Genomic DNA, 12,996 nt, shown 5'->3' with positions numbered 1-12,996 from the left:
AATGCTATGCCGAGAACGGACACCGAGAGGTGTACAGTTTCTGGGCAAGCACAGATCCCCAATGCTGTTGTGCCTGTGCATAGGCTGCACGGGGACAGTGAAGAGCAGCACGAGCTTTCAGGCCTGGCAGCTTCCTTGTGGGACAAGGAGCCGGACGTTTGCCTTTTCGGAAGAGCCTCTGCCGAGAACGAGCGCCGTGAGATGTGCCGCCTGTGGGCAAGCACAGATCCCCAATGCTGTTGTGCCTGTGCATAGGCTGCACGGGGACAGTGAAGAGCAGCACGAGCTTTCAGGGCTGGCACCTTCCTTGTGGGACAAGGAGCCGGACGTTTGCCTTTTCAGAAAAATGCTATGCCGAGAACGGACACCGAGAGGTGTACCGATCCTGGGCAAGCACAGATCCCCAATGCTGTTGTGCCTGTGCATAGGCTGCACGGGGACAGTGAAGAGCAGCACGAGCTTTCAGGCCTGGCAGCTTCCTTGTGGGACAAGGAGCCGGACGTTTGGCTTTTCGGAAGAGCCTCTGCCGAGAACGAGCGCCGTGAGATGTGCCGCCTGTGGGCAAGCACAGATCCCCAATGCTGTTGTGCCTGTGCATAGGCTGCACGGGGACAGTGAAGAGCAGCACGAGCTTTCAGGGCTGGCACCTTCCTTGTGGGACAAGGAGCCGGACGTTTGCCTTTTCAGAAAAATGCTATGCCGAGAACGGACATCGAGAGGTGTACAGTTCCTGGGCAAGCACAGATCCCCAATGCTGTTGTGCCTGTGCATAGGCTGCACGGGGACAGTGAAGAGCAGCACGAGCTTTCAGGGCTGGCACCTTCCTTGTGGGACATGGAGCCGGACGTTTGCCTTTTCAGAAAAATGCTATGCCGAGAACGGACACCGAGAGGTGTACCGATCCTGGGCAAGCACAGATCCCCAATGCTGTTGTGCCTGTGCATAGGCTGCACGGGGACAGTGAAGAGCAGCACGAGCTTTCAGGGCTGGCACCTTCCTTGTGGGACAAGGAGCCGGACGTTTGCCTTTTCAGAAAAATGCTATGCCGAGAACGGACACCGAGAGGTGTACAGTTCCTGGGCAAGCACAGATCCCCAATGCTGTTGTGCCTGTGCATAGGCTGCACGGGGACAGTGAAGAGCAGCACGAGCTTTCAGGCCTGGCAGCTTCCTTGTGGGACAAGGAGCCGGACGTTTGCCTTTTCAGAAAAATGCTATGCCGAGAACGGACACCGAGAGGTGTACAGTTTCTGGGCAAGCACAGATCCCCAATGCTGTTGTGCCTGTGCATAGGCTGCACGGGGACAGTGAAGAGCAGCACGAGCTTTCAGGGCTGGCACCTTCCTTGTGGGACAAGGAGCCGGACGTTTGCCTTTTCAGAAAAATGCTATGCCGAGAACGGACACCGAGAGGTGTACAGATCCTGGGCAAGCACAGATCCCCAATGCTGTTGTGCCTGTGCATAGGCTGCACGGGGACAGTGAAGAGCAGCACGAGCTTTCAGGGCTGGCACCTTCCTTGTGGGACAAGGAGCCGGACGTTTGCCTTTTCAGAAAAATGCTATGCCGAGAACGGACACCGAGAGGTGTACAGTTCCTGGGCAAGCACAGATCCCCAATGCTGTTGTGCCTGTGCATAGGCTGCACGGGGACAGTGAAGAGCAGCACGAGCTTTCAGGGCTGGCACCTTCCTTGTGGGACAAGGAGCCGGACGTTTGCCTTTTCAGAAAAATGCTATGCCGAGAACGGACACCGAGAGGTGTACAGTTCCTGGGCAAGCACAGATCCCCAATGCTGTTGTGCCTGTGCATAGGCTGCACGGGGACAGTGAAGAGCAGCACGAGCTTTCAGGCCTGGCAGCTTCCTTGTGGGACAAGGAGCCGGACGTTTGCCTTTTCGGAAGAGCCTCTGCCGAGAACGAGCGCCGTGAGATGTGCCGCCTGTGGGCAAGCACAGATCCCCAATGCTGTTGTGCCTGTGCATAGGCTGCACGGGGACAGTGAAGAGCAGCACGAGCTTTCAGGGCTGGCACCTTCCTTGTGGGACAAGGAGCCGGACGTTTGCCTTTTCAGAAAAATGCTATGCCGAGAACGGACACCGAGAGGTGTACAGTTCCTGGGCAAGCACAGATCCCCAATGCTGTTGTGCCTGTGCATAGGCTGCACGGGGACAGTGAAGAGCAGCACGAGCTTTCAGGGCTGGCACCTTCCTTGTGGGACAAGGAGCCGGACGTTTGCCTTTTCAGAAAAATGCTATGCCGAGAACGGACATCGAGAGGTGTACAGTTTGTGGGCAAGCACAGATCCCCAATGCTGTTGTGCCTGTGCATAGGCTGCACGGGGACAGTGAAGAGCAGCACGAGCTTTCAGGGCTGGCACCTTCCTTGTGGGACAAGGAGCCGGACGTTTGCCTTTTCAGAAAAATGCTATGCCGAGAACGGACACCGAGAGGTGTACAGTTCCTGGGCAAGCACAGATCCCCAATGCTGTTGTGCCTGTGCATAGGCTGCACGGGGACAGTGAAGAGCAGCACGAGCTTTCAGGCCTGGCAGCTTCCTTGTGGGACAAGGAGCCGGACGTTTGGCTTTTCGGAAGAGCCTCTGCCGAGAACGAGCGCCGTGAGATGTGCCGCCTGTGGGCAAGCACAGATCCCCAATGCTGTTGTGCCTGTGCATAGGCTGCACGGGGACAGTGAAGAGCAGCACGAGCTTTCAGGGCTGGCACCTTCCTTGTGGGACAAGGAGCCGGACGTTTGCCTTTTCAGAAAAATGCTATGCCGAGAACGGACATCGAGAGGTGTACAGTTCCTGGGCAAGCACAGATCCCCAATGCTGTTGTGCCTGTGCATAGGCTGCACGGGGACAGTGAAGAGCAGCACGAGCTTTCAGGGCTGGCACCTTCCTTGTGGGACATGGAGCCGGACGTTTGCCTTTTCAGAAAAATGCTATGCCGAGAACGGACACCGAGAGGTGTACCGATCCTGGGCAAGCACAGATCCCCAATGCTGTTGTGCCTGTGCATAGGCTGCACGGGGACAGTGAAGAGCAGCACGAGCTTTCAGGGCTGGCACCTTCCTTGTGGGACAAGGAGCCGGACGTTTGCCTTTTCAGAAAAATGCTATGCCGAGAACGGACACCGAGAGGTGTACAGTTTCTGGGCAAGCACAGATCCCCAATGCTGTTGTGCCTGTGCATAGGCTGCACGGGGACAGTGAAGAGCAGCACGAGCTTTCAGGGCTGGCACCTTCCTTGTGGCACAAGGAGCCGGACGTTTGCCTTTTCAGAAAAATGCTATGCCGAGAACGGACACCGAGAGGTGTACAGATCCTGGGCAAGCACAGATCCCCAATGCTGTTGTGCCTGTGCATAGGCTGCACGGGGACAGTGAAGAGCAGCACGAGCTTTCAGGGCTGGCACCTTCCTTGTGGGACAAGGAGCCGGACGTTTGCCTTTTCAGAAAAATGCTATGCCGAGAACGGACACCGAGAGGTGTACAGATCCTGGGCAAGCACAGATCCCCAATGCTGTTGTGCCTGTGCATAGGCTGCACGGGGACAGTGAAGAGCAGCACGAGCTTTCAGGCCTGGCAGCTTCCTTGTGGGACAAGGAGCCGGACGTTTGCGTTTTCATAAAAATGCTATGCCGAGAACGGACACCGAGAGGTGTACAGTTCCTGGGCAAGCACAGATCCCCAATGCTGTTGTGCCTGTGCATAGGCTGCACGGGGACAGTGAAGAGCAGCACGAGCTTTCAGGGCTGGCACCTTCCTTGTGGCACAAGGAGCCGGACGTTTGCCTTTTCAGAAAAATGCTATGCCGAGAACGGACACCGAGAGGTGTACCGATCCTGGGCAAGCACAGATCCCCAATGCTGTTGTGCCTGTGCATAGGCTGCACGGGGACAGTGAAGAGCAGCACGAGCTTTCAGGGCTGGCACCTTCCTTGTGGGACAAGGAGCCGGACGTTTGCCTTTTCAGAAAAATGCTATGCCGAGAACGGACACCGAGAGGTGTACAGTTCCTGGGCAAGCACAGATCCCCAATGCTGTTGTGCCTGTGCATAGGCTGCACGGGGACAGTGAAGAGCAGCACGAGCTTTCAGGGCTGGCACCTTCCTTGTGGGACAAGGAGCCGGACGTTTGCCTTTTCAGAAAAATGCTATGCCGAGAACGGACACCGAGAGGTGTACAGTTCCTGGGCAAGCACAGATCCCCAATGCTGTTGTGCCTGTGCATAGGCTGCACGGGGACAGTGAAGAGCAGCACGAGCTTTCAGGCCTGGCAGCTTCCATGTGGGACAAGGAGCCGGACGTTTGCCTTTTCGGAAGAGCCTCTGCCGAGAACGAGCGCCGTGAGATGTGCCGCCTGTGGGCAAGCACAGATCCCCAATGCTGTTGTGCCTGTGCATAGGCTGCACGGGGACAGTGAAGAGCAGCACGAGCTTTCAGGGCTGGCACCTTCCTTGTGGGACAAGGAGCCGGACGTTTGCCTTTTCAGAAAAATGCTATGCCGAGAACGGACACCGAGAGGTGTACAGTTCCTGGGCAAGCACAGATCCCCAATGCTGTTGTGCCTGTGCATAGGCTGCACGGGGACAGTGAAGAGCAGCACGAGCTTTCAGGCCTGGCAGCTTCCTTGTGGGACAAGGAGCCGGACGTTTGGCTTTTCGGAAGAGCCTCTGCCGAGAACGAGCGCCGTGAGATGTGCCGCCTGTGGGCAAGCACAGATCCCCAATGCTGTTGTGCCTGTGCATAGGCTGCACGGGGACAGTGAAGAGCAGCACGAGCTTTCAGGGCTGGCACCTTCCTTGTGGGACAAGGAGCCGGACGTTTGCCTTTTCAGAAAAATGCTATGCCGAGAACGGACATCGAGAGGTGTACAGTTCCTGGGCAAGCACAGATCCCCAATGCTGTTGTGCCTGTGCATAGGCTGCACGGGGACAGTGAAGAGCAGCACGAGCTTTCAGGGCTGGCACCTTCCTTGTGGGACATGGAGCCGGACGTTTGCCTTTTCAGAAAAATGCTATGCCGAGAACGGACACCGAGAGGTGTACCGATCCTGGGCAAGCACAGATCCCCAATGCTGTTGTGCCTGTGCATAGGCTGCACGGGGACAGTGAAGAGCAGCACGAGCTTTCAGGCCTGGCAGCTTCCTTGTGGGACAAGGAGCCGGACGTTTGCCTTTTCAGAAAAATGCTATGCCGAGAACGGACACCGAGAGGTGTACAGTTTCTGGGCAAGCACAGATCCCCAATGCTGTTGTGCCTGTGCATAGGCTGCACGGGGACAGTGAAGAGCAGCACGAGCTTTCAGGGCTGGCACCTTCCTTGTGGCACAAGGAGCCGGACGTTTGCCTTTTCAGAAAAATGCTATGCCGAGAACGGACACCGAGAGGTGTACAGATCCTGGGCAAGCACAGATCCCCAATGCTGTTGTGCCTGTGCATAGGCTGCACGGGGACAGTGAAGAGCAGCACGAGCTTTCAGGGCTGGCACCTTCCTTGTGGGACAAGGAGCCGGACGTTTGCCTTTTCAGAAAAATGCTATGCCGAGAACGGACACCGAGAGGTGTACAGTTCCTGGGCAAGCACAGATCCCCAATGCTGTTGTGCCTGTGCATAGGCTGCACGGGGACAGTGAAGAGTAGCACGAGCTTTCAGGCCTGGCAGCTTCCTTGTGGGACAAGGAGCCGGACGTTTGCGTTTTCATAAAAATGCTATGCCGAGAACGGACACCGAGAGGTGTACAGTTCCTGGGCAAGCACAGATCCCCAATGCTGTTGTGCCTGTGCATAGGCTGCACGGGGACAGTGAAGAGCAGCACGAGCTTTCAGGGCTGGCACCTTCCTTGTGGCACAAGGAGCCGGACGTTTGCCTTTTCAGAAAAATGCTATGCCGAGAACGGACACCGAGAGGTGTACCGATCCTGGGCAAGCACAGATCCCCAATGCTGTTGTGCCTGTGCATAGGCTGCACGGGGACAGTGAAGAGCAGCACGAGCTTTCAGGGCTGGCACCTTCCTTGTGGCACAAGGAGCCGGACGTTTGCCTTTTCGGAAGAGCCTCTGCCGAGAACGAGCGCCGTGAGATGTGCCGCCTGTGGGCAAGCACAGATCCCCAATGCTGTTGTGCCTGTGCATAGGCTGCACGGGGACAGTGAAGAGCAGCACGAGCTTTCAGGGCTGGCACCTTCCTTGTGGCACAAGGAGCCGGACGTTTGCCTTTTCAGAAAAATGCTATGCCGAGAACGGACACCGAGAGGTGTACAGTTTCTGGGCAAGCACAGATCCCCAATGCTGTTGTGCCTGTGCATAGGCTGCACGGGGACAGTGAAGAGCAGCACGAGCTTTCAGGGCTGGCACCTTCCTTGTGGGACAAGGAGCCGGACGTTTGCCTTTTCGGAAGAGCCTCTGCCGAGAACGAGCGCCGTGAGATGTGCCGCCTGTGGGCAAGCACAGATCCCCAATGCTGTTGTGCCTGTGCATAGGCTGCACGGGGACAGTGAAGAGCAGCACGAGCTTTCAGGGCTGGCACCTTCCTTGTGGCACAAGGAGCCGGACGTTTGCCTTTTCAGAAAAATGCTATGCCGAGAACGGACACCGAGAGGTGTACAGTTCCTGGGCAAGCACAGATCCCCAATGCTGTTGTGCCTGTGCATAGGCTGCACGGGGACAGTGAAGAGCAGCACGAGCTTTCAGGGCTGGCACCTTCCTTGTGGGACAAGGAGCCGGACGTTTGCCTTTTCAGAAAAATGCTATGCCGAGAACGGACACCGAGAGGTGTACAGTTCCTGGGCAAGCACAGATCCCCAATGCTGTTGTGCCTGTGCATAGGCTGCACGGGGACAGTGAAGAGCAGCACGAGCTTTCAGGCCTGGCAGCTTCCTTGTGGGACAAGGAGCCGGACGTTTGGCTTTTCGGAAGAGCCTCTGCCGAGAACGAGCGCCGTGAGATGTGCCGCCTGTGGGCAAGCACAGATCCCCAATGCTGTTGTGCCTGTGCATAGGCTGCACGGGGACAGTGAAGAGCAGCACGAGCTTTCAGGGCTGGCACCTTCCTTGTGGCACAAGGAGCCGGACGTTTGCCTTTTCAGAAAAATGCTATGCCGAGAACGGACACCGAGAGGTGTACAGTTCCTGGGCAAGCACAGATCCCCAATGCTGTTGTGCCTGTGCATAGGCTGCACGGGGACAGTGAAGAGCAGCACGAGCTTTCAGGCCTGGCAGCTTCCTTGTGGGACAAGGAGCCGGACGTTTGCCTTTTCGGAAGAGCCTCTGCCGAGAACGAGCGCCGTGAGATGTGCCGCCTGTGGGCAAGCACAGATCCCCAATGCTGTTGTGCCTGTGCATAGGCTGCACAGGGACAGTGAAGAGCAGCACGAGCTTTCAGGGCTGGCACCTTCCTTGTGGGACAAGGAGCCGGACGTTTGCCTTTTCAGAAAAATGCTATGCCGAGAACGGACACCGAGAGGTGTACAGTTCCTGGGCAAGCACAGATCCCCAATGCTGTTGTGCCTGTGCATAGGCTGCACGGGGACAGTGAAGAGCAGCACGAGCTTTCAGGCCTGGCAGCTTCCTTGTGGGACAAGGAGCCGGACGTTTGCCTTTTCGGAAGAGCCTCTGCCGAGAACGAGCGCCGTGAGATGTGCCGCCTGTGGGCAAGCACAGATCCCCAATGCTGTTGTGCCTGTGCATAGGCTGCACGGGGACAGTGAAGAGCAGCACGAGCTTTCAGGGCTGGCACCTTCCTTGTGGCACAAGGAGCCGGACGTTTGCCTTTTCAGAAAAATGCTATGCCGAGAACGGACACCGAGAGGTGTACAGTTCCTGGGCAAGCACAGATCCCCAGTGCTGTTGTGCCTGTGCATAGGCTGCACGGGGACAGTGAAGAGCAGCACGAGCTTTCAGGGCTGGCACCTTCCTTGTGGGACAAGGAGCCGGACGTTTGCCTTTTCAGAAAAATGCTATGCCGAGAACGGACACCGAGAGGTGTACAGTTCCTGGGCAAGCACAGATCCCCAATGCTGTTGTGCCTGTGCATAGGCTGCACGGGGACAGTGAAGAGCAGCACGAGCTTTCAGGCCTGGCAGCTTCCTTGTGGGACAAGGAGCCGGACGTTTGCCTTTTCGGAAGAGACTCTGCCGAGAACGAGCGCCGTGAGATGTGCCGCCTGTGGGCAAGCACAGATCCCCAATGCTGTTGTGCCTGTGCATAGGCTGCACGGGGACAGTGAAGAGCAGCACGAGCTTTCAGGGCTGGCACCTTCCTTGTGGGACAAGGAGCCGGACGTTTGCCTTTTCAGAAAAATGCTATGCCGAGAACGGACACCGAGAGGTGTACCGATCCTGGGCAAGCACAGATCCCCAATGCTGTTGTGCCTGTGCATAGGCTGCACGGGGACAGTGAAGAGCAGCACGAGCTTTCAGGGCTGGCACCTTCCTTGTGGGACAAGGAGCCGGACGTTTGCCTTTTCAGAAAAATGCTATGCCGAGAACGGACACCGAGAGGTGTACAGTTCCTGGGCAAGCACAGATCCCCAATGCTGTTGTGCCTGTGCATAGGCTGCACGGGGACAGTGAAGAGCAGCACGAGCTTTCAGGCCTGGCAGCTTCCTTGTGGGACAAGGAGCCGGACGTTTGGCTTTTCGGAAGAGCCTCTGCCGAGAACGAGCGCCGTGAGATGTGCCGCCTGTGGGCAAGCACAGATCCCCAATGCTGTTGTGCCTGTGCATAGGCTGCACGGGGACAGTGAAGAGCAGCACGAGCTTTCAGGGCTGGCACCTTCCTTGTGGCACAAGGAGCCGGACGTTTGCCTTTTCAGAAAAATGCTATGCCGAGAACGGACACCGAGAGGTGTACAGTTCCTGGGCAAGCACAGATCCCCAATGCTGTTGTGCCTGTGCATAGGCTGCACGGGGACAGTGAAGAGCAGCACGAGCTTTCAGGCCTGGCAGCTTCCTTGTGGGACAAGGAGCCGGACGTTTGCCTTTTCGGAAGAGCCTCTGCCGAGAACGAGCGCCGTGAGATGTGCCGCCTGTGGGCAAGCACAGATCCCCAATGCTGTTGTGCCTGTGCATAGGCTGCACAGGGACAGTGAAGAGCAGCACGAGCTTTCAGGGCTGGCACCTTCCTTGTGGGACAAGGAGCCGGACGTTTGCCTTTTCAGAAAAATGCTATGCCGAGAACGGACACCGAGAGGTGTACAGTTCCTGGGCAAGCACAGATCCCCAATGCTGTTGTGCCTGTGCATAGGCTGCACGGGGACAGTGAAGAGCAGCACGAGCTTTCAGGCCTGGCAGCTTCCTTGTGGGACAAGGAGCCGGACGTTTGCCTTTTCGGAAGAGCCTCTGCCGAGAACGAGCGCCGTGAGATGTGCCGCCTGTGGGCAAGCACAGATCCCCAATGCTGTTGTGCCTGTGCATAGGCTGCACGGGGACAGTGAAGAGCAGCACGAGCTTTCAGGGCTGGCACCTTCCTTGTGGCACAAGGAGCCGGACGTTTGCCTTTTCAGAAAAATGCTATGCCGAGAACGGACACCGAGAGGTGTACAGTTCCTGGGCAAGCACAGATCCCCAGTGCTGTTGTGCCTGTGCATAGGCTGCACGGGGACAGTGAAGAGCAGCACGAGCTTTCAGGGCTGGCACCTTCCTTGTGGGACAAGGAGCCGGACGTTTGCCTTTTCAGAAAAATGCTATGCCGAGAACGGACACCGAGAGGTGTACAGTTCCTGGGCAAGCACAGATCCCCAATGCTGTTGTGCCTGTGCATAGGCTGCACGGGGACAGTGAAGAGCAGCACGAGCTTTCAGGCCTGGCAGCTTCCTTGTGGGACAAGGAGCCGGACGTTTGCCTTTTCGGAAGAGACTCTGCCGAGAACGAGCGCCGTGAGATGTGCCGCCTGTGGGCAAGCACAGATCCCCAATGCTGTTGTGCCTGTGCATAGGCTGCACGGGGACAGTGAAGAGCAGCACGAGCTTTCAGGGCTGGCACCTTCCTTGTGGGACAAGGAGCCGGACGTTTGCCTTTTCAGAAAAATGCTATGCCGAGAACGGACACCGAGAGGTGTACCGATCCTGGGCAAGCACAGATCCCCAATGCTGTTGTGCCTGTGCATAGGCTGCACGGGGACAGTGAAGAGCAGCACGAGCTTTCAGGGCTGGCACCTTCCTTGTGGGACAAGGAGCCGGACGTTTGCCTTTTCAGAAAAATGCTATGCCGAGAACGGACACCGAGAGGTGTACCGATCCTGGGCAAGCACAGATCCCCAATGCTGTTGTGCCTGTGCATAGGCTGCACGGGGACAGTGAAGAGCAGCACGAGCTTTCAGGGCTGGCACCTTCCTTGTGGGACAAGGAGCCGGACGTTTGCCTTTTCAGAAAAATGCTATGCCGAGAACGGACACCGAGAGGTGTACAGTTCCTGGGCAAGCACAGATCCCCAATGCTGTTGTGCCTGTGCATAGGCTGCACGGGGACAGTGAAGAGCAGCACGAGCTTTCAGGGCTGGCACCTTCCTTGTGGGACAAGGAGCCGGACGTTTGCCTTTTCAGAAAAATGCTATGCCGAGAACGGACACCGAGAGGTGTACAGTTCCTGGGCAAGCACAGATCCCCAATGCTGTTGTGCCTGTGCATAGGCTGCACGGGGACAGTGAAGAGCAGCACGAGCTTTCAGGGCTGGCACCTTCCTTGTGGCACAAGGAGCCGGACGTTTGCCTTTTCAGAAAAATGCTATGCCGAGAACAGACACCGAGAGGTGTACAGATCCTGGCCAAGCACAGATCCCCAATGCTGTTGTGCCTGTGCATAGGCTGCACGGGGACAGTGAAGAGCAGCACGAGCTTTCAGGGCTGGCACCTTCCTTGTGGGACAAGGAGCCGGACGTTTGCCTTTTCAGAAAAATGCTATGCCGAGAACGGACACCGAGAGGTGTACCGATCCTGGGCAAGCACAGATCCCCAATGCTGTTGTGCCTGTGCATAGGCTGCACGGGGACAGTGAAGAGCAGCACGAGCTTTCAGGGCTGGCACCTTCCTTGTGGGACAAGGAGCCGGACGTTTGCCTTTTCAGAAAAATGCTATGCCGAGAACGGACATCGAGAGGTGTACAGTTCCTGGGCAAGCACAGATCCCCAATGCTGTTGTGCCTGTGCATAGGCTGCACGGGGACAGTGAAGAGCAGCACGAGCTTTCAGGGCTGGCACCTTCCTTGTGGGACATGGAGCCGGACGTTTGCCTTTTCAGAAAAATGCTATGCCGAGAACGGACACCGAGAGGTGTACCGATCCTGGGCAAGCACAGATCCCCAATGCTGTTGTGCCTGTGCATAGGCTGCACGGGGACAGTGAAGAGCAGCACGAGCTTTCAGGGCTGGCACCTTCCTTGTGGGACAAGGAGCCGGACGTTTGCCTTTTCAGAAAAATGCTATGCCGAGAACGGACACCGAGAGGTGTACCGATCCTGGGCAAGCACAGATCCCCAATGCTGTTGTGCCTGTGCATAGGCTGCACGGGGACAGTGAAGAGCAGCACGAGCTTTCAGGCCTGGCACCTTCCTTGTGGGACAAGGAGCCGGACGTTTGCCTTTTCAGAAAAATGCTATGCCGAGAACGGACACCGAGAGGTGTACAGTTCCTGGGCAAGCACAGATCCCCAATGCTGTTGTGCCTGTGCATAGGCTGCACGGGGACAGTGAAGAGCAGCACGAGCTTTCAGGGCTGGCACCTTCCTTGTGGGACAAGGAGCCGGACGTTTGCCTTTTCAGAAAAATGCTATGCCGAGAACGGACACCGAGAGGTGTACCGATCCTGGGCAAGCACAGATCCCCAATGCTGTTGTGCCTGTGCATAGGCTGCACGGGGACAGTGAAGAGCAGCACGAGCTTTCAGGGCTGGCACCTTCCTTGTGGCACAAGGAGCCGGACGTTTGCCTTTTCAGAAAAATGCTATGCCGAGAACGGACACCGAGAGGTGTACAGATCCTGGGCAAGCACAGATCCCCAATGCTGTTGTGCCTGTGCATAGGCTGCACGGGGACAGTGAAGAGCAGCACGAGCTTTCAGGGCTGGCACCTTCCTTGTGGGACAAGGAGCCGGACGTTTGCCTTTTCGGAAGAGCCTCTGCCGAGAAAGAGCGCCGTGAGATGTGCCGCCTGTGGGCAATCACAGATCCCCAATGCTGTTGTGCCTGTGCATAGGCTGCACGGGGACAGTGAAGAGCAGCACGAGCTTTCAGGCCTGGCACCTTCCTTGTGGGACAAGGAGCCGGACGTTTGCCTTTTCAGAAAAATGCTATGCCGAGAACGGACACCGAGAGGTGTACAGATCCTGGCCAAGCACAGATCCCCAATGCTGTTGTGCCTGTGCATAGGCTGCACGGGGACAGTGAAGAGCAGCACGAGCTTTCAGGGCTGGCACCTTCCTTGTGGCACAAGGAGCCGGACGTTTGTTTTTTCAGAAAAATGCTATGCCGAGAACGGACACCGAGAGGTGTACAGTTCCTGGGCAAGCACAGATCCCCAATGCTGTTGTGCCTGTGCATAGGCTGCACGGGGACAGTGAAGAGCAGCACGAGCTTTCAGGGCTGGCACCTTCCTTGTGGGACAAGGAGCCGGACGTTTGCCTTTTCAGAAAAATGCTATGCCGAGAACGGACACCGAGAGGTGTACAGTTCCTGGGCAAGCACAGATCCCCAATGCTGTTGTGCCTGTGCATAGGCTGCACGGGGACAGTGAAGAGCAGCACGAGCTTTCAGGGCTGGCACCTTCCTTGTGGGACAAGGAGCCGGACGTTTGCCTTTTCAGAAAAATGCTATGCCGAGAACGGACACCGAGAGGTGTACCGATCCTGGGCAAGCACAGATCCCCAATGCTGTTGTGCCTGTGCATAGGCTGCACGGGGACAGTGAAGAGCAGCACGAGCTTTCAGGGCTGGCACCTTCCTTGTGGGACAAGGAGCCGGACGTTTGCCTTTTCAGAAAAATGCTATGCCGAGAACGGACACCGAGAGGTGTACAGT

Source organism: Buteo buteo, chromosome 25 (assembly GCF_964188355.1).
Source record: "Buteo buteo chromosome 25, bButBut1.hap1.1, whole genome shotgun sequence".
In the NCBI taxonomy this organism is placed as follows: domain Eukaryota; kingdom Metazoa; phylum Chordata; class Aves; order Accipitriformes; family Accipitridae; genus Buteo; species Buteo buteo.
The sequence above is the reverse complement of the archived record's forward strand: the minus strand, read 5'-3'. Positions refer to the sequence as shown.